At 42.6% G+C, this 25,820-nt stretch overlaps 1 protein-coding gene across 1 annotated transcript in view; it reads right to left on the minus strand.

Moving 5' to 3' along the window:
• Window positions 1–25,820, minus strand: part of JAZF1 (JAZF zinc finger 1) — a 336,143-nt gene that overhangs the window by 310,058 nt on the left and 265 nt on the right. The gene's annotated exons all lie outside the window — the stretch shown is intronic.

The following is a 25,820-nucleotide window of genomic DNA, read 5'->3' on the forward strand; positions in this document are numbered from 1 at the left end:
ATTAAATCCCACCCTAGTAATAAACTGTCTTCAGTTACTGTACACATCAGTCAAACCAAATAATTCATTCTGGGTTTAACTCATTCTGTAGGACTCTGGAATAATGCATCACTCTTCTGATAGAGGTGCGAGTTCACTAATTACCAAACTAAGCCACCAAGAGTCATACAGTCTTCATCCTTCCCCAATAAAGTGTGTTTTAGTTATGAGGCAAGAGGAGAAATTCAGATGGGAAATGAGCAATTTGGGAACCTCTTACAGCTCTCTGGCCTGCAGTAAGTAATCCTTTCTTCCTCTTTCAGAGTCAATCAGCAAAAGTGCTGAACACAGAAAGCAGGGCTTGGCCACTCATGGCCATGCAGCAAGTAGAACCTCCACCCAAATTCTGAATTATCACACTGACCCAAGCAAAGGAGACCAGGAGAAACAACCACATCCAGGTTGGGATAGCCTAGTATGTGTATCATGTACACGTGCACTTATGTGTGTAACGACAGAAGTACAAACACAAGTACTACTTTTAGAGATTGTGCTTTATGGCAGTAAAGAATATAGTCCCTAGAACCCAACTACCTGGGTTCAAATTCTCACCCTGACGTTTACTGGGTAGAAGATCTTGTGCACAATAACTTCGCGATGCCTCAGCCTTTTGCTCTGTAAAGTGACAATACAAGATACCTACCTCATAGAGTGGCTGGGAAGTTATACAGGCTAATACAGGTAATGTCCAAAGTACAGTACCTAGTATACACAGTATTCATTCAGCCCAAATTGTCACTCACTCTAGCACACTGGCGTTTTGTGGCAGCCAGGAGCTATGCAACCATATGCTTAAATACCAAATCACCTAAATTGTTCAGCCACAGCCATTAGTCCTTAACCAAGTATTGCTTGCGAAAGGTTCTGTTGGCTCTGTCTCCTTTCCAGGCATCAAGCGTCTGTTTTCCTCAGAATCTGAAAGTCACTGGGTCAAGGCTGTCAAGGCCCCTTTTCACACAGAGCAATCAGTCAAAGACTGAGAACGCTCTGTGCAGTCGTGGTGGTGGTGGTGGTGGTCGCCTGGCCAATTTCATGGGGAGTCACTTCGTGGCTTTGGCAGAGCCTGCCACTGTCTGCTGGAATCAATCTGGAGCCAAAATATGATTTGTCTATTTTGACTTGTGTACATTTTCTGAGTACAAGAGACTATTGATAAGGAATCTAAGTAAGAGGAAAAAATGTTTGTTGATTCCCCTGAAAGCACAAAATGTTCATTCAGTGAAGGGAGGGAAGCCATTTGCTCATTATAATTATGGATTAAGGCTATATCTTCTACAGCAGTGGTTTCCAAATGCTGAAACATAAGTTGCTGGGTCCCACTCCCATAGTTTCTGCTTTAATAGGTCTGGGACAAGGGACTTGGTGCTGAGAATTTGCAATTCTTGTACAGTACCCAGAGACAATGATGCTGCTGGTCTGGGGATCACTGCATTTTTGAGAACCACTGCATAAGTAGGAAGACCTACTCGCTATAATAAAGTTAAGTTCAGATCCCAGAACAGAGTATACTACCAAGTAAAGAAGGAGTTACCATTCTCATCAGATATTTGTTGAATGAATGTACAAGTAAACAAGCACATGAGTAAGTCCTCTTCCATCAATACATTTCCTGCATTTATTTATATCAAAGCTACTGAACACTGTATATAAATCAAGATGGTCATCACTATCCTTCAACCACAGTGGATTTTAAACAGAAAAAAGATCATATCACATACACACATCCTGTGATGATCTGCTAAATGTTCCCCAACATCTATACTCTCCTTCCTTTTAACAGAAGCTCTAGAGTTGTCACTGGGCAAATGGTTGCCTGTTTGCAAACTAGATTTCTCCACCTCCCTGTAGCCACGTGTGCCCAATGACAACAAAGTCCCTCTTGTCCTAGGCTGAAGATTACCCAAGGCAAGAGGAGGCCAGCGTCATTCCAGAATCTAGGACCATACTCTAAAGCAAAGGTTGGCGAACTTCTGTAAAGGGTCAGACAGCACATTTTTTGGCTTTGCAGGCCATATGGTCTCTGTTGCAACTATTCAACTCTTCCATTGTAGCACAAAAGCAACCACAAACAAGATGAAAATAAATGAGTATGGCTGTGTTCCAATAAAACTTTATTTATGGACATAGAATTGGAGTTGCATATAATTTTCACATGTTAGAAAATATTTTCCCAACCATTTAAAAATGTAAAAACCAATCTTAGTATGTGAGCCACACAAAAACAGAGTACAGGCCAAATTTGGCCCATGGGCCATAATTTGCCAACCATGGCCTAGAGGATGATGGAGCAACAACAGAGAAGGAAGCTGTCCTTAAAGAGCCTCATGGAACAGAGGTACTATCCACCCAAACCACAGTCTGCTTCTGTTAACAACGCAGAAAGAAGCTTCTACTCTGAGTAATGGCATTTCAGGGTCCCTATGAAGAAAGCTTACAGTGTAACTACAGACCATGCAGCTACATATATGAATTAACATTTTGGTGTGAGATAGTCTGAGATATTAGGACTGTTCAAAATGAACAAAAAGTAAAGAAATGGAAGAGTCCTTTTTTAAAATCTCTGATGTAAGCTTCAAACCCATGTTTCTTGCTAACCTTCTAAGGCAGCAGAACCCACAGAGGTCAACATCAATCTTGGTTGCTGCAAACAGAGACTGCCTAATGTCTGTCTACTCTCTCATTATTATTGCATAACTAAACCCGGACAATAGATCCTAAAGATAACACTTCTTAGCCTCCCCAAGCTTAGTTGGGAGTGGGATCCCTGGGCCTAGGAGAAAGGAGGTCACAATGAACACATGTGTGCATGTGCATGTGTGCACATGCTCATGCACGTGCAAGCGCGTGCGCGTGTATACACACACACACACACACACAACACACACACTTCCTAATACTGCTCAGGCCTCTCCCTCCCCATCCAGATCTATTGTCTACCTCCCACTGGCAGCCAACGTAATGTAGGCATAGCACAAGGATTCCTAGAAAGCCCTTTTGGTCTTCCTCTAAGCTTGGAAATCAAGGAGCCTCAACTAAGAGCCCCCGTGATCCTGAGGTAAAGAGGAAGAGAACGGTAGGGATCTCAGTTGGCATGAATATCCTGGGTCACTGCAGAAGAACCACAAGCTAAAGCCAGAATTCTTTAACCTAAGCTAAAAGAATCAAGTGGCCCCAGATTAGATCCTATTTGCACAATTAAATAAAGATACAGCTGCATCAGTACAGTGCATAACTCAAGAGACAGAATTCTCAGCTATAATGGAGCAACAATCACAGGCTCAAGATGATGTCCTGTAAGGGGGGATTCTGGGAAGGCCAGTTTTGCCTGCAGGTCCTCTCACCATGGGCTTACCTGGGTCCTATTATACCTCCCAACTGTTCCTCTATACCTGCAGCCCTACAGTGACTGCAGCTAAGCATTCAATTTGATGTGCACTTGGAATTAGGCCTAGTGATGTCAAGCCCTCAAAGAGATGTCAAGGAACTTCACTCCTCATTTTGGCTCTCCACTAATGGCTGACAGCCAGCTGGTCAGAGCATCCCAATGTACTAACCTGGGCCCAGTAAATGATAGTACACTTGACCGAGTCTCTGCTTCAAGGAACTCACACCCGGTGAGGGAGACAGAGAACAGTTGAACAAATATGTAAGTAATACGGTTCCAGTAGAGGCCAGTCCTAGGCAGAGATATAACGGGGTAACATGACAGCATGAGGAGGGAGTGCAGGCTGCTCAGTTAGCTGAGGTGGAGGACAAGGAGCCCATCAAGGGTGACAGGCAGGGGTGCGGGTGGTGAGCCCTGTGAGCCCATGTCATCCTTCCAAGTGTAGATAGAGCCTGTTATCATGGATATTGCATGCAAACTGGAGTCTAGTGAATTAGACTTCACACCTAAGGCCTAAACAATTTTTAAAAATTTTTACCCAAATTTTTGCCCTGATATTCCTCATTCATAAAAACATAATTAATTGGAGGATTTAGATGTTCTTTTAGCGTAGACTGTGATCTTTTAAAAGCAGCTACTTCAGTTTTGTTTACCATAGCAAAAAGAACTTAACAAAGATGGGGTGATACTGCCTCCAAGGTGGTGAAAACGTTCTGAGGTGGAATCTCTCTCTCTTTATACACAAAGCACAGATAGACATACAGTCCAAAACCACACAGGACATGTGTAGTATTACAATTTCACGGGGGTAGGGGGAAGATACGGAACAATGTCTACAGTAGTTCCTGGGGAGGGGCTTCATGAAGAAAGGGCTGAGCAACACTGATTTACATAAATACCTCATCTAAGACTTAACAGCCTGAACTCCCACCGTTATTCTCTACCCCCTTCTGCTTTCCTGTTCTTTCCAGCACTTACCACTACCCGACATAACCATTTTGTTGCTGCTGCTTATCTAGGTCCCCCATCTAGAAGGCAGGCTTCATGACAGTCAAGGCTTTGTTCACCGCTGTGTCTGCAGCAGTTAGAACAGTGCAGGCACGGGGTGGTGCAGGCACATTGCTTGTGTGAAAGTAGGCTGTTGGCTTACATGTCCTCAAAGGCTCCTCCTGCTGTCAAGTTCTGTGATTCTAAGATGCCCTTAATAGCAATGTCAGCCACAAAGTATCATTTTTGATCCATCCCAGGAGGCCATTCCTTGCATACCAAAAGCATCTCATGAGAAGGTGGCAGTGACACCCCCACCCCCACCCAGGGCCAGCTGTGTTTTAGGAAGACTTTGGTGTATTTATCAAAGCAGCTCCATGCAGAAACTTCATTGTAACAGAACCTCACACTGCATCAGGTGGTGATGAGCAGATAGGAGGATTTCTGAAATTATCAGCAAGATATGGACCTTTCGGACTCACACTCAGCTTCTAACTATCAAGAGGGAGGTAGGATGGCTTCTTGGCCTTTTGACTATGATCAAGTGAAGGGGAGGGAGTGGGTTTAGGAGTCTTTCTTGGAGAAGACAAATTCCTGAGTTGTCTGTATGCAACACAGCATCTTTAAACCTAAAGGAAACCTCAGAAAGCATTCATTCTTGCTTGAGAGTGTAGCTGTAGATCTCAAACTGTAGATCTCAAAGTAACTGGTTACGTTTAGTGAGTGACAGAGGGCAAGTTATTTATCTATGGCGTAGCTCATCTCTTTCATCTGTAAACTAGGAATAGTAATAGGTCTACCCTTATATGTGAATTAATTCATGTAAAGGACTTGGAATCATAGTAATACCTAGTATACTATAGGCATTCAATATTAGCCACCATCACTATAATTAGCACTTTGGTTTTTACTTCTTTTAAACTTGAAAAATTTTTAATCTAAGAAAAGAACACCCCAAATCTCTGGATGGAAGGGATTAGAACTACTATCTAGTTCTATAGAAATCCTAGAGCCCCAAGAAGCACTCCTGGGAAACCTGTAATTAAGCTCAATACAAATATTTTACTCCCCAGGAAATGGAGACTCAAGATTGATGCGACCGTTCTAAGTCACACTAGAACTCCAATCTCAACTACTGACCCCTCTTGTGTCATGCTACCAGGTGCCTCCTCATTATTAATTAAGTACACAATGTGTGTGCTAACAGGACTTCACCGCTGTCATAGGAATGAAGGAGCATGGGTGACATGCAGAAACCGAGCGCAGAAAGCAGTGCACTTGACATTCACGGAGAATCACGGAAGTTCACCACGACCCACAGTGCAAGGCAAAGTCCTTCTGTGGAATCCCTAACAGAGGGTAATACAGCCGCTGGCTTGAATATTTCCAGAGAACCCACTGCCTTTCCTGATAGCCTTTGCTACTGATTAGCTATAGCAGCCAGAATTAGAAGCAGTATATAGCTACCCTCTATTCCTAAGGACTCTACCATTGCCAGAACGGTATGATGAAGGCTTTGGAGTTAAGCAGGCCTGGCTGTGTAATGCTGACAGTTACTCACCCTCCTCAAGGTTTAATGTCTTGACCTAAAAATGCAGCTAACAACAGAACACCCCTCAAGGCCTTCCTGAGGGAGTCAAATGAGAGAATACATTCAATTGTGAGTCCTATATTTGGAGCTCAATGTATTGTAAATCCTATTATTATTATAAACACCCACTCTTTCTGCATTCATTTTTTTTTTAAGATTTTATTTATTTATTCATGAGAGACACAGAGAAAGAGAGAGAAGCAGGGACACAGGCAGAGGGAGAAGCAGGCTCCATGCAGGGAGCCCGATGTGGGACTTGATCCCGGGTCTCCAGGATCACGCCCTGGACTGAAGGCAGCGCTTAAACTGCTGAGCCACCAGGGCTGCCCTCTTTCTGCATTCAACTACTAGAATATATATTAGCTAATCAACAAAAGCAAAATTCTCAAAAGCAAACTTACTTGTTGGTCTCAGGTGGGAACCCAAATTAGGCCCTTCCATTCCCCACAGTAAACCATTCTCATTAGGCCTCACTGGGGGCTACAGCACCAGTGTCTCTGCAGCTACAAGCAGCCATGCGATTAAGTTCTCACCAATGGAACAGGGGTGGAATGACGGGTTACCATCGAAGCCCCTGTCCATAACACATTGTTTAAGTGCAATCCTCCACCTTCTTTTCCTTTCTCCTAAAATGAATACAAAGGTTCATCCTCAGGGAAGGACCCTAGAGAACTCAGCTTTTACCATATAGCAGAGGAGTAGACTTTAGGAGAGCAGAGAAACAAGATGGAATGAACTTGAAGCCCTTAAAGATTATATGGAGCTGAGTGGCCTGCCAGCTAGATCCATAAGCCCAGATCCTTATGGGAAAGAAAAATAAATTCCCTGGACCTTTCATCTATGTAATGTCAGGCCTATTTGCTAACAATAGCTGAGTCTTTAACCTGGCATGTCCACTCCTTGGGAGAAATGACTAAGCTGAAAATTTATAATACTTTTGAACAAGTTGATGATAAAAAAATCACAGACGCAATTTGAGAGCCAATTCAGGGGTTAGGACAGGAGTTAGACTAGGAGAACACACTATTCTTTAAATGCCCTTTAAATTTTGTAGACACACCATGAAGATCAGCCTCCATACTGTTTTCAACTGCTCTGTTATAACAAAGAAGCCACAGCTTCCTTTAGTGTGTACAAAGTGTCTGATTAAAGGCAAAGAATGGAACTAACTCAAAACCTTTACATTCCTATGGCTTCAGAACTCTTTATTTCTAAGCAAAATGTGAAAGTGGAAAAAAAAAAAAAAAAGAATGACTAACTCTGTTTTTAGGAATAATCTAATCTAGTCCTTGGAGCTAAAGGCTTTATGGTAGAGGATACTTGTCTGGATACAATTCAGTCAATATCAGTTTACGTTCCTACATCATAAACTTGGTGCTATTGCAGAATGAGGACACGGAGATGAAACACAGAGCCATGAATCATGCCTTTTGGAGGCTTACAATCCAGTAAGGAAACACAGACATACTTAAAGAATAATGGAATGTCGTCTGTAGTACCTGTTACACCACATAATAATAAAGCATTAACAGCATCAGCTCATTATTTATTAAATGTTTAACATGTGCCAGACACTGTGCTAGGACTCACCACTTACTTAGCTCTCATAACAGCCCTCTATGGTAGGTATCACATTTCTCATTTTGTAAATGAGAAAATTATACTTTAGTAAGTTGCCCAATGTCACAGAGCAGCCCACCCAGAACCTGGAGTGTCTGATACCAGTGACCATTCCCTCAGCCACCAGAAGGTGTGATGTACAGTAAAGTTGGAAAGGTCTCAGACTGGCAGGTCAGCCCTTTCCCATCCTCTGGGACAATGGTTTGGAACTGGGGAACAGAAGTGTCCTAAGATCCAGCCCACAAGGCAGTTCCAAAGCTTCTCTGAAGCATTCTGTGCTGGGAAAAGGCATTATAGTTAGGGTCAGCCTTGCCAAACAGCTCAGGAACTTAGAAGACAGGCATATGGGGCCACCCAAATTAAAGTCTTTGAATTCTTTTGTTCCTTCGTTCCTTTTTTTTTTAGAGACAGAGAGAGTGAGAGCAGGGGGAAGGGTGAGGAGGTGCTGGGATGGGGGGAGGGCAGAGGGAGAGAGAAAATCTTCAGCAGACTCCGCACCCAGTGCAGAGCCCCCACACAAGCTCAATCTCACACCCTGAGATCATGACCTGAACTGAAATCAAGGGTTGGATTTAACCAACTAAGCCACCCAAGCACCCCTAAAGTCTTTAGATTCTTTTTTTTTTTTTTTTTTTTTTTTTTTAAGATTTTATTTGAGAGCAATAGAGAGAGCACAAGCAGAGGAAGCAGCAGAGGGAGAAGAAGAAGCAGGCTCCCCACTGAACTGGGAGCCCGATGTGGGGCTGGATCCCAGGACCCTGAGATCATGACCTGAGCCGAAAGCAGACACTTAACTGACTAAGTCACCCTAAGTCTTTGGATTCTTACATAACCTCAGAATGGAAAAGGTTCATCCCTAACCAGAGGAGATTCCCCGTTTTTTTATGACTAAGGAAAAATAATTTTAACTGCTTGTTACTTTTCTTTTTAATTTCTTTTAAAAAAATTTTTTTTTAAGTAGGCTCCACACTCACTGTGGGGCTTGAACTCACAACCCTGAGATTAAGAGTCACATGGTCTATCAACTGAGCCAGGCAGGCACCCTTGTTGTTACTTTCTTTAAGTCTTACTTTCCCTGTGTGAAATGCTTATTCATTCCTTACTGGGAAATCCCAATATATGCTTCCCACATTCTCTAGGAAGGTGTAGGGACAGTAATCTAATGTTTACACAGTATTATAATCATTTAAGGGGAAATTTATATTTCTGTATTAAATTTCAAATCCTTTTGGACTTTTTCTATTTCTAATAAGCGGTATCTGTGATAATGGATTACTGTTTGCTCACATCTCTCCCCCTCCCTTGCTCTATCAATTCTGGGCTTGGCCACATGACTTGATTTGGCTAAAGGAACATTATGGACATGACATGAATAGAGGCCTTTTATTGAGCTTCCTTGGTTTGGTATTGCACTTGTGCTCCAGTGGTCCACCATGAGAACATGCCCCTAGTAGCTGCTGGCCCTTCAGCCTGGTCCCCAAAATGAACACATGTCAGCTGGCTTGTGCCCAACCTGCATAGATAAGTTGACAGAGCCACCCAGCTGAATCACTCTGTAGGCCATAGAACATGGGAATAATTGCTTATTGTTGACAGCCAATGAGTTTTGGGATAATTTGTTATACTATATTACTGCGGCAATAGCTGACTAATGGCATCATCATTTCCTATCAACTGGAAAAGGCTAAATTACAGGTACAAATCTATATATTTCTGGGTAAAGCACACTGTGATTATTCCCTCAGACTGCACTGGCATCCTGTCACCAAAAACACACCATTTCTCAATTACTTGAAAAAAGATACTGGCAGGTTAGAATGTAGAGAACAGGATCATAGATCCTCAATAAATACAAAAGCTCATTTTGACAGTGAAATGTTTATGCTAATGTCTCCCCATATGATACAGATGTGGGAGAGAAACCAGGATCTATTTTTCATGGAAGAGACCTATAAAATACTAAAATTTCAGAATAGAAAAGGTACTGATGGTGAAATAATACCTTTAGGCTCATGGTCCCTATAATCTCCCTCAGTAACCTTTCTGCCCTTCTGTGAATATGTTTTAAGTTACTATTGCCAAGATCATCCTCTCCTCTCTTCTCCCCATAGCTTACCCTCACCAACAATTCTGCCAATACCCCCATCACTAAAATCTATGCAAGATTTCATGAAGCTACTGAAAAATATTTTTAAAGAAATCTATAGGTGACCAGAGTTTAGGAACTGTACCAAACATTATTGTCTAACATATCATGATTATTGATAATCCTTGTTTTCACTTCCACTCCAAAATAAAATAGCAAATGCTTCATGAATTATATTAGTCAAAAATTTATATTTCAGTATAGATTTTGAAATATTAGGATTGAACAAAAAGTGAACTGGATTTGAAGAAATCTAGAGCTGGTTAATTTCTCAGATCCCTAAGGAGCTTTGCAGGAAGTAATGGAGTCCCTGAGTGACCTAAATGTTACAGAAAGTATAGTGGAAACTATAACCATAATAAACCTGTACAACATCTTACATCATTATTGAGGCTGGAATTAATTTTTTAAAGATTTTTAAAATTTTAAGTACAATCTACCCCCAATGTGGGGCTTGAACTCACCCCCCCAAGATCAAGAGTCACATATTCCAAGACTGTACAAGCCAGGCTCCCCGTGGCTGGAATTATTTTAACTCCATTTGGTGACTCTGGCTGACAGGTCTTCATGTGGAGGCCCTGATGGTGGCTCCCATTCTGTCCCCTACCACTTCCTCCTTTCTCCATCTCCTCCCACTACACCAGCCAGCCTTGTTGCTGGTCCTCAAACACACCAGACACTCTTGCTCTGACCCTTTGTCCTTGCTGGTCCTTCTGCCTGGAACACTCTTCCCTCTGAGACCCAAATGGCTCCTTCATGCCCCTACTTTGTTCAGGTCCCTTCAGAGATGCCTTCCTCTCAGAGGCCATCCCAAACCTCTCAAATAGGCCTCTCAACATGTCTTCCCATCCTCACCTTATGACTCTGAAGTTATCTTATGGATTTGTGTTTTTTCTTACTGCTCCCTGAGCACAGATTCTGTATGGTTCACTACAGTACCCCAGCTCCTGGACAGTGTCTGCATAGTTTGCACTCAATAAATATTTACTAAATATATAAAGGGGAGTCTTAGAAATTGCTTCATGGAAGAAAAAAAAAACAGAAAAAGAAAGCATTTACTTATTAAATCAGATTGTCAGAAAAAAAAAAATCTTTCAATGCATAAAATCCACAGGGAGGGAGAAAGAAAATAACTAAAGGAACCCTGAATGATAGAGTTGAAAACTCTTTTCTTATTCAACTACAGATAAGTCCCAGAAGCCTGGACCAGCTGGTGAACTCTATCAGATCTCAGCACACTCTTAAAGGGGGAAAACCACTGGCAGCATATTCTGTAGGACTGAAAATGATTTCAGTCATTGTCAAATACCATTTAGAAACAAAGAAGTTCAATATTCTCTGCAATCAGTACACAACTCAACTATTGCCACTCGACCTTCTAAAACAAGGCCTAGTCTGGAACTTCCCAGAGAAGCTCCCAGCATTTGAGTATGTGACATTTCAAGGACTGTTATTAAAGAGATGCACAGCCACTTAACCAGGAGAGCATGGCATCTGGTTAGGTTCCTATAGGCATATTTTTGGACTGCTATATAAAAGCCCCACAAATCCTTTCGAATGATTCACAATAAATCTTTACAAACAATACATACAAAGTCATCTCCTGTCTTTCCATTGCTTACTTGGTACAACGTGAAAAAATTATGTTTTCTGTTTATATAGTTTAATAAACCTCTCTAGACTCTTAAAATGCCTTTTATCCCAAATGGAAAATTGTATTTATCAAATATGGAAGTCATTTTTCTAATCACATGATCTAACATCTCAAAAACTTAAATCTGGATAAACAATACTAAATTAAGGCTGGTATATTTTGAAACAGCAAGAATTTGCGTGTGGAATGTTTTAACAGCTCATGGATTCCTATGACCACTCAGTATGACTTATACAAATACAAACCAAAACTCTTACCAGCAAAATCAAATTTCATCAAATATCTCAAAGTAAAAATGCTTAACAAAAAACAGAAATGTGTAATGTTATGTTGATTCTTCTACTTCCATCATATTATGGAAACATAAAGAGGACAAGAATCTGCGGAATGTGGCACTGGCAGCATCATCACGGATACAGGAAGATGGTACAACAATATTAGCGTTAATATTTACAGGATGCTTCCTTAGCCGCCAGGCCCCTCATATGCATGTTTGTATTTAATTCTCATAAGAACACTCTGAGATAAATACTATCTTCATCTGACAGAAGTTGAGGTCCAGATGAGTTAAATAACATTGGCCAAGGTCACACAGCCAGCAGGGTTCAGGGCAGTACAGCTACTCACTCCACAGGAAAGCCTCCCACACAGCTTCCTCCAGAAGGCAATGAAGGGGGCCCCACTGGAAAGCTTTCTTCCCTTCAGAATTCACCAGAGTTCCAAAAGCCAACACACCAAATAAATATGGTGTCTCACAAAACCTTGAGATACATACTAGTATTCCCATTTTAGAGATGAAAAAAAAAGGAGGGGGCACAGAGAGGTTATAAACTCGACAGAAGGATCAAAGCCAGGATCCCAAGTGAGGTAAGTTGGCTCCAACAGCCACAGGCTGGATCCCTGTTCTACTGTGGCTCTCTCTGCTCCTCTTGGCCAAGCACTCTTACCCATTCATGACTTTAACCTCCTTGGCCTCTTCTATGGAATTAGCTAGTTCGACTAGATCACCTTGAAGTTTCCTTCTGACTTTTCAGTGATACAGTGCTCAAATCCATCTGTTCGAAATCACCTATTTGCCACGAAGAACACTTGCAGGATGGTCCTGTTTCTTTTCCTCAGCAGAAGAAAATGTACCCAATAATGATCCTAATATATTTTTAGGATTAAGGCTCATTTTTTAGAATTTTGTATAAAGGAAGAGTTTGAAATCACAAAGTTTTCATTTTAAAAAAACAGTTAATCATTTCCTGAAAAGAAGTGGAAATTTAAAAACAAAACAAAATTATAAGCTAGATTTTATGTAAAAATCTTAGTTCCTAGCTTCTCTCTCCCAAATAAGGACAAGGATATGCTAACAGATGCCTATACTCCAAACCTAATAACACTGGACTGCAGGTGAGTAGCAGCTGCCTTTGTAAGCAAAGCAAGGTCTCTTTCTGGTTTGCCAGAGTCCCCAGCACTCCCAATTACATCGAATGAATATGGTCATTTCATTCAAAACACTGGGGCACCTGGGTGGCTCAGTGGTTGACCATCTGCCTTCGGCTCAGGGTGTGATCCCGAGGTCTCAGGATCAAGTCCCACATTGGGCTCCCCACAGGGAGCCTGCTTCGCCCTCTGCCTATGTCTCTGCCTCTCTCTCTCATGAATAAATAAATAAAATCTTTAACAAACAAACACTGTATCCTGAGTACATCAACTTTGAGAAGTTTAGGAAAGAGGTTTCCCAGTTTGGGCATTTCTGCTCTGAGTGCATACCTGAGATAGTATCACATCTTCAAAACTGTTCTACACTGAACACTTGCCTCCAGTAAAACTAAAAACAACACCTACAGAACTGAAACCCAAAAAAAGGTCACACACTTTTAAAAGCATTATTCCCTTTTTAAAAAAAATCCATAATCTTTGCACCACTAGTTATTCCATTAGTGTAAACCAATGGGTTCCCAACTTTGACAACAAATTAGCATCAACGTTGACAGGTGCTTGGACCCAGACCACCCCAGGTCAATCACATCATAAATTCTGGGGGTGGAGCCAGGTAACCCTACTCTTTTCCAGGCTCCCCCATGCGATTCTGATGACAACTCATGTTGTCAGCTACTGCCATACAGGGACCTATAAATCAATAAGACTGACTGCCACAAGCCACAGATAAGAATAATCCTCATTACTTTACAATATTTATTACATTAAATGGTACTTAAGGTACCATTATCTTTACAGGTTTGACAAAATATTATTTATTCTAACATCTGATGTGAAATGTACATCTAATGTCTCTTAACCAAATTTCTTGTCTGGTGTTCCCTTTAAACAACAGATATTTTGGTGTGGGCCGCTGAAAGTGCTCAGGGCTGAAGTGAGGCCAACATACAAAAGGGAGTTTCCAACTCAGGCAGACCATTGAGACATTATTTAAAGCATACACTGTCAACCAATGAGTTGGTGCCAAACTCCAGATGTCTAGTGTCAGAAATATCCTATCAAAAGATCTACTCAGTACAGATTTAAAATTGAAACTGTCCATAGATTGCTTGGAGCCTATGAAATGCCTGTGAAATATCTGCTGAGCCCTGAAGAAGAATTTTAGTTCACAGTCCACCGGCCTGTCAGTGGGCTCAATAAAGTAAGATTAACTGAAGAAAGGAGAGGCCTAGAGAAGTTCATCTAGAATTTCTGGGGTAAAGGCTTTCTGTAATATGTACTTAGCTTATGAAGAAACTTCAATACCCCATTTCCTTCATTTGATGTTTGATACTTGAAGAAGCATGGGCTTAATAATTTATGCTCATTGATGCTTCTTACCATGGTGTTCAGTTTACTTAATGGTAAGCTGTACAAATGTCTTTACAGATTTCTCTGCTTTTGCCATTACTTATATAATTACACCCTGTACTGACAATCAGACAGCTGAATTAGCATTCAAGAGACTCTTGCTGAATGATTTAGGTAAGAAAAATGGTGCTTCAATTTAAGTCCAGATGTGCTCCTGCACCAGTTGTTTAAGGCTTGGTGATGAAGTATTATGACCTGAAAAATGCTCTTTCTATGAAGGACACTAGGGAAGTGTCCGGGTTTCAGCTCTTCAGTCACACTGCTTATAGCTGGGTCCTGGTAGTTATCATTGGTCCAAACAAATTTTCTAATTAACATACCTAAACATAATGCTAATACTTTCATTTGGAAATCTAAAGTAAAAGAGAAGTTTGTGTGGGATAGCGTGAGGTGAGTCTCCCATCCCCAGATAATTAAGTATCCGGGAGGGAGGGAAAACTAGTTAGCACCTTTAGACAATTCGATAATTACAACCACTTTAAAACTGCCAAATTATTCTTTCCATTGCTGTTATTGATGATGGATGTTCATGGACCCTCCCAATCACCATAAACCTCTTCTTCAGTAGTCTGGAAACATTTCTATTTTTTCTTTCTTTGATTCTTTCCTTCCTTTCTTTCTTTTTTTTTTTTTTTTTTTTTTTTTTTTTGAGAGAGAGAGAGCATGTGCATGTGCAGGGTGGGGGAGGGAGGGCAGGGAGCAGCAGAAGGAGAAGAGAGACAATCCCAAAGCTCAGCTCAGCACAGAGCCTGAAATGGGGCTCGATCTCATGACCATGAGATCATGACCTGAGCCAAATCCAAAAGGCGCTTAACTGACTGAGCCAGCCCAGTGCCCTTGTAAACATTTCTATTTCTACCAGAACACATCAAAGTATCTCCCCAACAATCCAAATTGCTGCCTTTGGAAATCCAACGTTTCTTCTGTATGAGTAACACTCAGGCATACAAGAACCTTTTATTAAAATGTAAATATCTTGTACTGGGGCACAACTAAGGCTGTATAAGCAGGTACTAAGGCACAGGAGGACACTTGAGAGCAAAGCCTACTTCCCTGAGCATTTTACTGGCTGTGTACTATAAGCTACATTATTTGCTCTATGTCTTAGCCTATGTCTCATGTCAAATGGGACAAATGTGGCATTCTTAAGCAATGCATAAAAAGCAATTTGCCTGTACCTCACTAGTAGGTGCTTAATAAACAGTAGCTGTTGTTACTATTCTATACAAACAAGAAGACTGTCAGAACTGTCCAAATTAAAAAAGCTAAAAGGTAGTTGGATTCAAGATTCAAAATCCAGTTCTGGGGGCACCTGGGTGGCTCAGTGGTTGAGCGTCTGCTTTCGGTTCACGGCGTGAGCCCAGGTTCCTGGGATGGAGTCCTGTACTGGGCTCCCTGCACAGAGCCTGCCTCTCCCTCTGCCTCTGTGTCTCTCATGAATAAGTAAATAATTTTTTTTAAAAAAAAGCTGGTTCTGGGGCAGCCAGATAGCTCAGCGGTTTGGTGCCGCCTTCTGCCCAGGGTGTGACCCTGGGGACCCGGGATCGAGTCCCACATCATGCTCCCTGCATGGAGCCTGCTTCTCCCTTTGCCTGTGTCTTTGCCTGCCTCTCTCTCTCTCTGTCTCTCTCTCTCTTTTTCATGAATAAATAAAATCTTAAAAAAAAAATCTGGTTCTGTCCTGCTTCACAGTCCAAGCTTCTCCTGACCCCAGCCCCCAGCCTCCTTTATACCAAACTGCCCCAGGAAAAAGGGGAAGAGGAAGCAATATATGCTTTTGTCCTAGCATTAAGTCCTAGAATGTTCTAGGCAACCACATATGGTAGGTAAGGCAAGAAATCATTTAACTTAAGCTTTATAATATCCTCAACATGGAACAAGCCTAAACAAGTTCAATTCCCAACTGTGAAAATAAAGACATGGATTTCTTTTTCATATCTCCCTAAAAAAAAGAAAGTCTTCTTCAAATTCCCTTAATATAAACCCCCTGGGCCAGCTGCATAACTGTTATTTGTGTCTGCCATACATATATACATCTGAGCACATAAACATATTATTTTCCTCATATATATACATACACACTTCCAAAGAAGATTAGCTTCAAAGATGTTTTTCACCACCCAAAGTTACCTTGGAACTTACTGTTCTCAACATCCAAAGCATTTCTCAATTTTTATTTTCATTTCATTTCTGAAAACATTTCTTGAGGAAGAGGCTATGAACATGACCAGGCCCATCCTCCAGGAAGGGGCTGTACTTTGGTGGGAGGCAAAGTATACAAGTGATTACATGGAAGTATGGTGAGCAGGTGCCACAGGACAAACATGGAAGGGCCAATGATAATAATGCTATTTTCTGAGGTAAGAGAGGCTTTTTGTTCTGAAGGAAAAAATTTCTGTTTTATAACCTTACCAAAATAAACATTCTGGTTCATATTTCACTAGATAATGTATTTAACTACTATAGTAGTATATTTAACTCCAAACTGGAAGTACTTCTAGGATAGGGTAATGTTTATTTCATAGACTAAAATGAGGGTGAATTAAATATTGTATGAAAATTGGTTAATACAATCTCTAGCACAAGGTAGTGACTCCCTAACTGGTACCAAGAAATGGATCCATGTTTTGTGAGGCCTGCAGCTTTAGACTTTATATGGGAAAAAAAAAAAAAGTTACAAATACAAAATGATTACAACAATTATCATTTATTTAGATTAAGAAATCACAACAAAATACAAAATTTTAAAAGCTAACATTACCAAAACATCACAAAATCAATATCCAGAATAAGAAACCAGTATGTGAATTAACCACCTGATACACTGCTATAAATACTTCTTTTGGGCTTCATATTCTTTGGTTACTTCTCATATGACAATGATTTTTATTAATATAATTTTCTATAAGGTGCAAACATAAATCAGTCTTTCCCCAAGTGTGGGTGATCAGTACTTATTTTTAATTATTGATAATTCAGAAAAGTTACTTTTAGCCTCACAGCTCCTTTTTGGTAAAGCCGTATACGTTTTTAGGATCACTGGCAAACTTGTAAACACCTTTATTAACTTTCTTTTATATATGAACCACAAGAATTCAGGGCATTTTCAAGCTTTCTTGTAAATGAAAGACTTGACTGACTTCAGATATTCTTTATCAACATAAAGACATTCATTAACCACTTTGTTGCCAATATTTTTTGTTGTTGATACACACACACTTGTATCAAATGAGCAAGAAACTTAAAAGCAGAATTTCTATGAAAAACAATAGTGCATTTATAAATGTATACTAATATCTCACATTGTATTGTATATAATTATATATAATTTTATAATATATAAATAACATAATATATAATATGTGATATTATATATTACATGTTATATTGCATTACTGAGTATATTCCTAACAGAAGGAACTTCCGTGGTAACTTAGATAAGAACTGAACTCCCTACTTAGAATTTTACACACTTAACAAACAAAAGAATTTTCCAGACTAGCTTCTTCCATACATTTCAAACTAATTCCTACTGATAGATATAGTACACATTTATACTACAATACCACCTCGGCCCCACCCCTTTGTGTAAGGGCCCCAGGTGAGCCAGCACAGTGGACAGGTGTTCCTGGGAAGTGATTCCCATATTTGGATGGCTATGAATAACTCAGACACAGAAATGACATGAATCATAGAAATGTATACCACTAAACCCAAACTAAGTATGTCCCAAATTCAACTTCTCCCTAGCTATATCTCAAAAATACTCTCAACTCCCAAGTCACTGAACTCAAAGAGATATGATACAGAAGGGAAGTCAGAGTAGAAAAGAAAACTGTTAGCCAAGTGCTGTTAATCTTGCTTTTTCAAATTTTACAACACGTTATGATCTTAAGAACACAGGACTGCACATACTGCTAGGGCTCCTCCAGGACCTTGGAAAGGACTCTGTGGGTCCTAGGCGAGTATTCATCAATGGTGAAACATGGATTATACAAGTGTGGGGCCTCAGGGCTTGAGCTTCATTAGCTTTACAATAAATCTGCCTCTATGGTCTCTATTACTCATCATTTATCTCAGTCTGTATATATCTGATCTTTCCAAATACATTTCAATTCCTTGGAAACAAGGAAGTAGTGTCTTAAGAACTAGCATATAGTAAACACTCAAAAATGTGTATGGTAGGGGCACCGGGTGGTTCATTCAGTTAAGGGTCTGTCCTTTTCTCAGGTCATGATCCCAGGGTCCTGGGATAGAGTCCTACATCAGGCTCCCTGCTCAGTGGGGACACAGAGTAAGTAAAGATATAAATGTATATATGTATTATAAACACACATATAAATACACACACACACACATATGTACACACATATATCCATGTGGGTGTAGAGATATTCATACATGTAAAAATAGATTATTTAGATATGTATTATACACACATATGTATTTTATATACTGTATATGTCATTTATCTGTAGTTATCTATATATTAATTCTCTATATAATACCAAAAAAAAAAAAAAAAACAGTGAGATGTGCCATGTTAATAATTAGAACATGGCATCTGGATCTTGTCCCTTCAAAGAGGTCCATCTCAGAAGAAAGTCACCATTATAGCCTGGCAGACAATGAACAGGGCTTTCTTTGGGAGGCCAGCGGCTGAACCAGGCAAGGGCCACTCTGCCATTAGGAGACTATCAATGCTGGACAGAGAGTCTGGAGTTAGTGACCCAAGAACAGTCGCTTTGACTCCTGCCAGAGTGGAGAGAGAGCTACTGGGAAGACTTCATCCTCAAAGAGAACATCCATTAATGCAGTCCCTGCTTGCAGCTGGCCTTTAAAAAATAAATAAATAATAGGTGAAAACCACTGCAACATTGCAGCATTTAGTGCAAGGGGGAAGAGAGAATTTTCTTTAAATCGATTTAGCATCTTACAATTGAAAGGCTTGCTCATTTCCAAACAAACATTCAATAAATTTCTGACATTTGCAGTTTCTGATTTTCAGATTCTAAATAAACAACATGTGCTATTCAACACTTGAGCAAGATCAACATGGAACAAATGTATTACTTCATCATGAAACAAAATGTGTTCTTTTAAATCCAGCAAGTTCAGAAGCATCCAGTCCATGTCAGCACAGTCAAAATCTGCAGGCAGGAGTAAGGATGGGATGGAGGGAGAGAAATGTAAAGAAATGTGGGGTACGGTTCTTGTTCTAAAAGCAAAAGCCAGGAAAAAAGGGAGGATATTTAAGGGGGTTGATAGCATTGTCCTGTCTCTCAGATCTCAGTCTAAAACACAAGGCCTCTGGCTTCGAGACAATGCTAGGAAAGGCCCTCTCATCAAGTGTCACCAGCCTGCTCCAGCCTTGAGGCTTCTTCACTGTCATCAGTGGGGAAGAATCAGGCTTCCTGCAAACAGCCCATCAGTTTGCATCTCTAGTATTGTCACGGTGGGAGAGGTCTCCAAAGTACAAGCCATCTAAAGGAAGCTATTTTCCAAATATGGAGGCTTTGGCCAACCCAGTCAGTCAGTTGCAGGCAGTTTTTCTGTCTGTGCATCTCAGTCACACATCAGAAAACATGGACACTATCACAAGAAAAAAAAAATCAGAGGCTTGTGAAATCTATGAGACAGAACGTTCACCAGCAATGTTCCATAAAGGGGGACAGGACTGTTTACGGCTGAGAACTGGCTAAATGGAAAACTGTTTTGGAGAAGGCTACGAAGTTTTAGATTTCGGGTTCCCCCACATTGTGGATGGTCTGTACATGCACTCACACACACGCATGCACTTGAAACCTCGCGTGGCTGTGTACCTGGGCCCTTCTTGTGAACCGTGGGAGGGAGCAGCAGGGCATCTTGCCGGCAAGCCACAGGGTGCAGGCAAAGAGCTGGGCAGGCAGTGACAAGCCTTTCATTCATTCATTTACTCATTCAGTCATTCCTTCTCCCCACAGGAAATGTCCTCATAAAGAATGTGCCCACAAGCTCAAAGCACAGTGCTTCTTTCTAATCCTGGGTTTTTCCAAATAAATACAGGCTACCAGGAAAGGCCATGTTGGAAGCCACTGGCCCTGACACCACTTTCCAGTCCACAGTGGCAAAGGCCTCCGCCAGCATCTGAAGTACCTGTGGCCACAGAGAACAGAAAGTGACCAGAGTCTGCAACCCCAATGCTGCAGAAGGGTTTCTCATTTCCTATTCTCAACCTTTCCTGGGAAGGGCCTGATGGTTTCACATAGCGGTAGATGGACACAACACACATTCTGTTAACCTCTACTGTAGACTTTCATAGCAGGATTACAAACATACTTATTAGGTAAATACACAAAATGGCAATAAATTGGGTGATTGTACTGTAATTGAGTACTTTACACTTATTAGCTCACTTAATCCTCCTAGCCACTGCATGGGGGAGGTGCTATTACCATCCTCATTGTACAGAGGCAGAAACTGAGGCACAGTGTTGTTACGCCATTTGTCCCTGGTCAAATGACCGGCAATTATCCGAGGTGTATATTCAAACCCAAACATGCTGTGTTCACTATGCTGCCTCTCAGGTGATCCTCACTTCAAGAGCTCAGAGCTACTTTCTGAAGGTGGAAATACAGACCAATTGTGTCTAGAGGAAGAGTAGAGTTCATCACTCATTTGGCAATTTGGCATAGGCCCAGCTCTGCTACCAGTCTGAAATCCAAATTCCAGTCCACAGTTGGCCAGCCATGGCCAAACTTAAAGCAAGTTTGATAACCTTTCTATGCCTCCGTTTGCTCACCTATAAAGTGGGAATAAAAAGGACCTGCTACTTATTATATATATAGCCATCTATTTAGCACACTATGGTGCTACTTTAAGAAGATAATGCAAATATTTACTAAACTATTGTTAGAGCCAAATTCTACATTATTGGCAGTACAGTAACTACCTTACTTTTCTTCCCAGGGAATTTGATCTTTACTAATTAGGTGGTTTACAAACCTACCCTCTGAAATGAAGCTGCATGGATTTATCACCTTGGTTTTGGAAATGAGGAAACTAAGGAATAGAAACTCACAAGAAACCTGCTGACGTTCAAGGTCAAAAACCACCAAATCGGGGCATCCGGGTGGCTAAGTGGTTGAGTGTCTGCCTTTGGCTCAGGTTGTGATCCCAGGATAGTGGGATCAAGTCCCCCCATTGGGCTCCCCGCAGGGAGCCTGCTTCTCTCTCTGCCTGTGTCTCTGCTCTCTGTGTCTCTCATGAATAAATAAATAAAATATTTTAAAACAAAAAGCAAAACAAAACCCAAGTCTTAGCTACTGCAAGATAGTAGGTCAACAATATTTCATCTCCTAACGTGGCCTCTACAGGAAAATCTGAGACAATGATAGCAAAGCTGAGGCTCCCAACATCTGTGGAATGTTCTATATGACCTTTTAGTTCAGTACCATCACAAGAATAACTGAATTAGGTCAGATTCTCTGTTTCAGTTTAAGAGGTGTGGCCTCCAGGCCTTTGTGCTGTCTGTTCCCTCTACCTGGATCCTGATGTTCCCTGTATGTCCTTATGGATAACTTCCTTCTGTGAAAGTTTTGGATCACCTTTGGATTAGCTTCTTTGGATTAGTGACCATACCCTGATCAACCAATTAAAAATTGTAACACTTCCTCCTCTCAATCCACCTTAGCCTTGCTCTAATCTATTTCCATAACCACCTTTCAATATCCTATTTATTTTTATGGTGATTATTTACTATCTCCCACCACTAGAACATAAATTCTCCAAAGTTGGGATCTTTGTTCACCAAAAAATACCAAGGGCCTAGAACTATGCCTAGCACAAAACAGATAAATATGTATTTAAATATGTATTATTACATAAATAAACTTAATAAGCAGAGGTACTTTTACAAATGTACCAGACAATCAAATCTACCAGGAATCCTTCCCTTTCTGAGACCAAAAGCCAAAAAAGATTTCCCAGCACTGAGATGCACAGACAGAGCAGGCATTTCATGAGTCTGTGACATTGACCTTCAGTGCTAAATTTAGTGCCCTTGGTGTTTCTGTGATGCCTAGTTACCAGTTTAGCTTTACCTATCTAGGATGTGCATGTCAAGAGTGTTTCTACAAACTCAAGTATCTACTCACAGTAAGAAGCAAACAAATCTTGATCAGCTTTTCCCGTCTCCAGGAAACGGAGCTGGGCTATGAATGAATGGAGAGCAAAGCTGACTGAGAAACACTTCACAATTGCAGGGCTATGGGATTTCTAGGTAATTCAAGTTGAGGGGACGGCTTCAGCTGGGATACCAGGGTTGTACATGGAGACAGGTGCTCCAGTACTAGACCAGAGAAGAAAGGCAAGGACCAACACGGAAATGCAAGTGCTGTGCTCTTCTAGGAGGAAGTGAGCAAAGACAGAGAATAGGGGTAAAAAAAAAAAAAATCACACTTCCCTTGGCTCCACAGCCCCAAATCCTTGTTCCTATGGGTACAGGTAAAAAACAGCTAAATGCACATTTTAACAGAACAGACAGCAGCTATTTGCCACTTGATGTTCTTAATTAATCTGCACTAAGCTTTACAATTATAATGAAAACTATGGGCCTTGCACACCAAAGGCCTTGAAAAATCTGTCAAGCAAGAAACAGGCCATAGTCCCACAGACCTTCATGTCACTGCTGGCTTAAGGATTTTGACTAGTGGTTAAGTTGCAATAACTCAGAATGGTCCTCAAGATGGAACTTCCACCTAAGCATTATTTCTAATACTTTTATGATTGCTAAATAACAAGCTCTGTGAAAAAAATCAAAGATAATATTAAAATAAATCTTTCAGTGGTCCTTGCATGCACCTTTTTAATGTGGTCACTCAATAACACGGACACCTGAAAAATAACCATCTGCCTCCAAAACTTTACAGACTGAACCACAAACAATAAATACCGCTTAACAACACACATAAAGAACTTTCACTAAATGCTTGGTCTGATATATCTGCACTCATATGCCCCTCAGCAAGTTTATTTATGTGTCACTGCCTACTAATCAGGATGTTTTTACTCTTCTTGAGGTCAATTCTTATTTGTGCATTCGGGGCTATCTTTAAAAAGCAAAGGGCCTCTGCTCAGCAGAGGCGCTCAATAGTTTTAAGTTCGTCTCTTCACTCTGGGAATTTCAAGTGCTTGTCCATTTTAGCATTTATTTTCCATAAAGCTGGCTGGTTTTAAACTAATTCCAAAGTACAGTCATTGTTAGCCTTGCCACACAGTGTGCCGAAGTCATAACTATTGTTATAAACTTAATTCTTCAATATTTTAATTAAGAGAAAAGAGTAGCCCTTTGGGGATGACCATTACTTAAAAGCTGAGTTTCAGAAAATTTACAGAACCTTTAACCCTCTTTAAAAATGTTTACCCAATGCTAAAGACAATTCCTGCGAGCTTAAAAAGCTCTTTCGAACCACCAACCATTTAAAATCATCTAATTGATTACAAACTAAATCCTCAAGAAGGATAACTGCCTTTAACACATTTTAATAAATATAACTGATATTTTCTTTTAACCACCCATCCAAGTAGGCAGGCAATGTGGAAAAACTATGAACTCACCTTACATTAATTATAGTTTATCCTGAAGTAACTCTTAGTGAAAGTGAATAATGAGGTATGCAATAGCAGCCCTCTCAAAGTCGGGAAACATTATTTATTTATATATTTATATAATGACATATTTATTTGCTTGTATTTATTATTTTCTATTTATTATTGAAAGGAAAGGAACTTGAACTGACAAAATTTCCATTGGAGCTTTGCATTACGGGGGTTTTAGTATTACTTCAAACTGCCCATCATGAAAAATCTGATTTATCCTGTAAGTACCTTCGGTTCCAGCTATTCAATGATGATATGAATCAGCAAATTTGTTACTCCATTAAATTCCTGCTTTCAAGACGACCAAAACTTGCCTCGTTTTCCCTCACACCTCTATCAGAGGAGATGGAGGGTACGGACGTCTTAAAACTTTTTAGGTCTCAAAACCTGGACAATTTACTCATCAGGATTATCAGTTGAAAGGCATTCGGTAGACATTTTCAATGATTCCTTCCCACTCCGGATGCCCCCGCCCTTCATTATCCTATGCTAAACTAGCAATCAACGCTTATTAGGCACCCACTGTGTGCAAAGAGAAAGCATTATCCTAAGCAAAGGGGCAGGAGGCTCGGCCTCATTTTATTCCTGCATAAATACACAGCAGTCGTGATTTATTCTCACAACTTTGCAGAAACGTGAGTTGCATCCACATGGATGAATTCCCCAGCATTCGTCTGGGAATGAATTTCTGGGGTTAATCTACAGGTCCTCGGGATCGGACGGCCCCGATGGGGCACCGCGCGGCCCCCGCACCTTGCAGCCCGCACAGTCGACTCGGGGGCGCCAGCCACACCTTCTGCAGGTGGCTGGACCGCCGGAGCCAGCGGAGCCCGACCCCTCTCCCCTCGCAGGGACTCCGGGTAGGAGGAGTCTGTAAATGCGTGCCGGGACTCGAGCGAATTCAGGGACTTGTTGAAAGCCCCCCCGCCCCGGGCGGGGCGGGGCGGGGGGGGGGGGGGTCCCGGGCCGGGCGAGAAGGCGGCGGCGCCCCTCCCCCGCGGCCCGCGAGTCCCCAGCGCCCCGGGCTCCGCGCAGGCCGCCGCTGCCGCTCCCGGGCGCAGCCGGCGCCCCTCGGGCCTAGCACCATTTGAAAGGCAAATCTCCGAGCGGGGCGCCTCTGGATGCCCGGCCCCGGCCCCGGCCCCCGCCCCCGCCCCCGCCCCCGGGGATCGCTCTCCAGCAGACACAGCCGCGGGGGCCTCCGCGGACGCCCGGCCCGGGGCGTTGGGCGCGGCCCGCGGGCGCCCCCGGGACCTCCGCCCGCCGCGCCCCGGCGTCCGCGCCAGGCCGGGGAGGGTGCGCGGGTGCCCGGCTGCCCGGGGTGCCCAGGCCGGCGTCCCCCGCCGCGCCCAGCGAGCCCGCGGCGCGGGGAGACGGGGCTGCAGCCGCGTCCTCCGCCCGCGGCCCGGGCTCCCGCCCCCTCCCGACGCACCACACCTAGCAACCCGCGCTGACAGGACGCAGTGGCGGCGGCGGCGGGAGGAGGAAGCGGAATGGCTGCCGCGGTGGAGCCACCCCCGCCCCCCGCCCCGCTCCCACCTCCCGGCCGCTGCAGCCGCCGCCGAGCCCTGACAGCTCGAGCCCGGGCGGAAGCAGCGGGCGGCGTGCAGCGCCCGCCCCCCCGCCCCCTACCCCCGACCCCCGCCCCCGCCCCCGCCCCCCGGGCCAACTAACTCCGCGCCCCCGCCCGGCGCCCGGCCGCCGCGCCCTGCGCCCCGCGCCCCGTGCCCCCGCCCCCCCGCCGCCCCCGCCGCCCCCGCCGCCGCGCAGCCCCGCTCCCACCACTTGGCCGCCGCCGGCGCGCACGCCCCCCGGGACCCCGCAGCCCCGCCGGCCGCCGGCCCCGCACCTCCGGGCGCCCCCGCACCCCGCGCCCCGCGCCCCGCGCCCGCACACGCCCTCCCTCCCCGCCGCCCCTGGC

This window comes from Canis lupus, chromosome 14 (genome assembly GCF_011100685.1).
Source record: "Canis lupus familiaris isolate Mischka breed German Shepherd chromosome 14, alternate assembly UU_Cfam_GSD_1.0, whole genome shotgun sequence".
Classification (NCBI taxonomy): domain Eukaryota; kingdom Metazoa; phylum Chordata; class Mammalia; order Carnivora; family Canidae; genus Canis; species Canis lupus.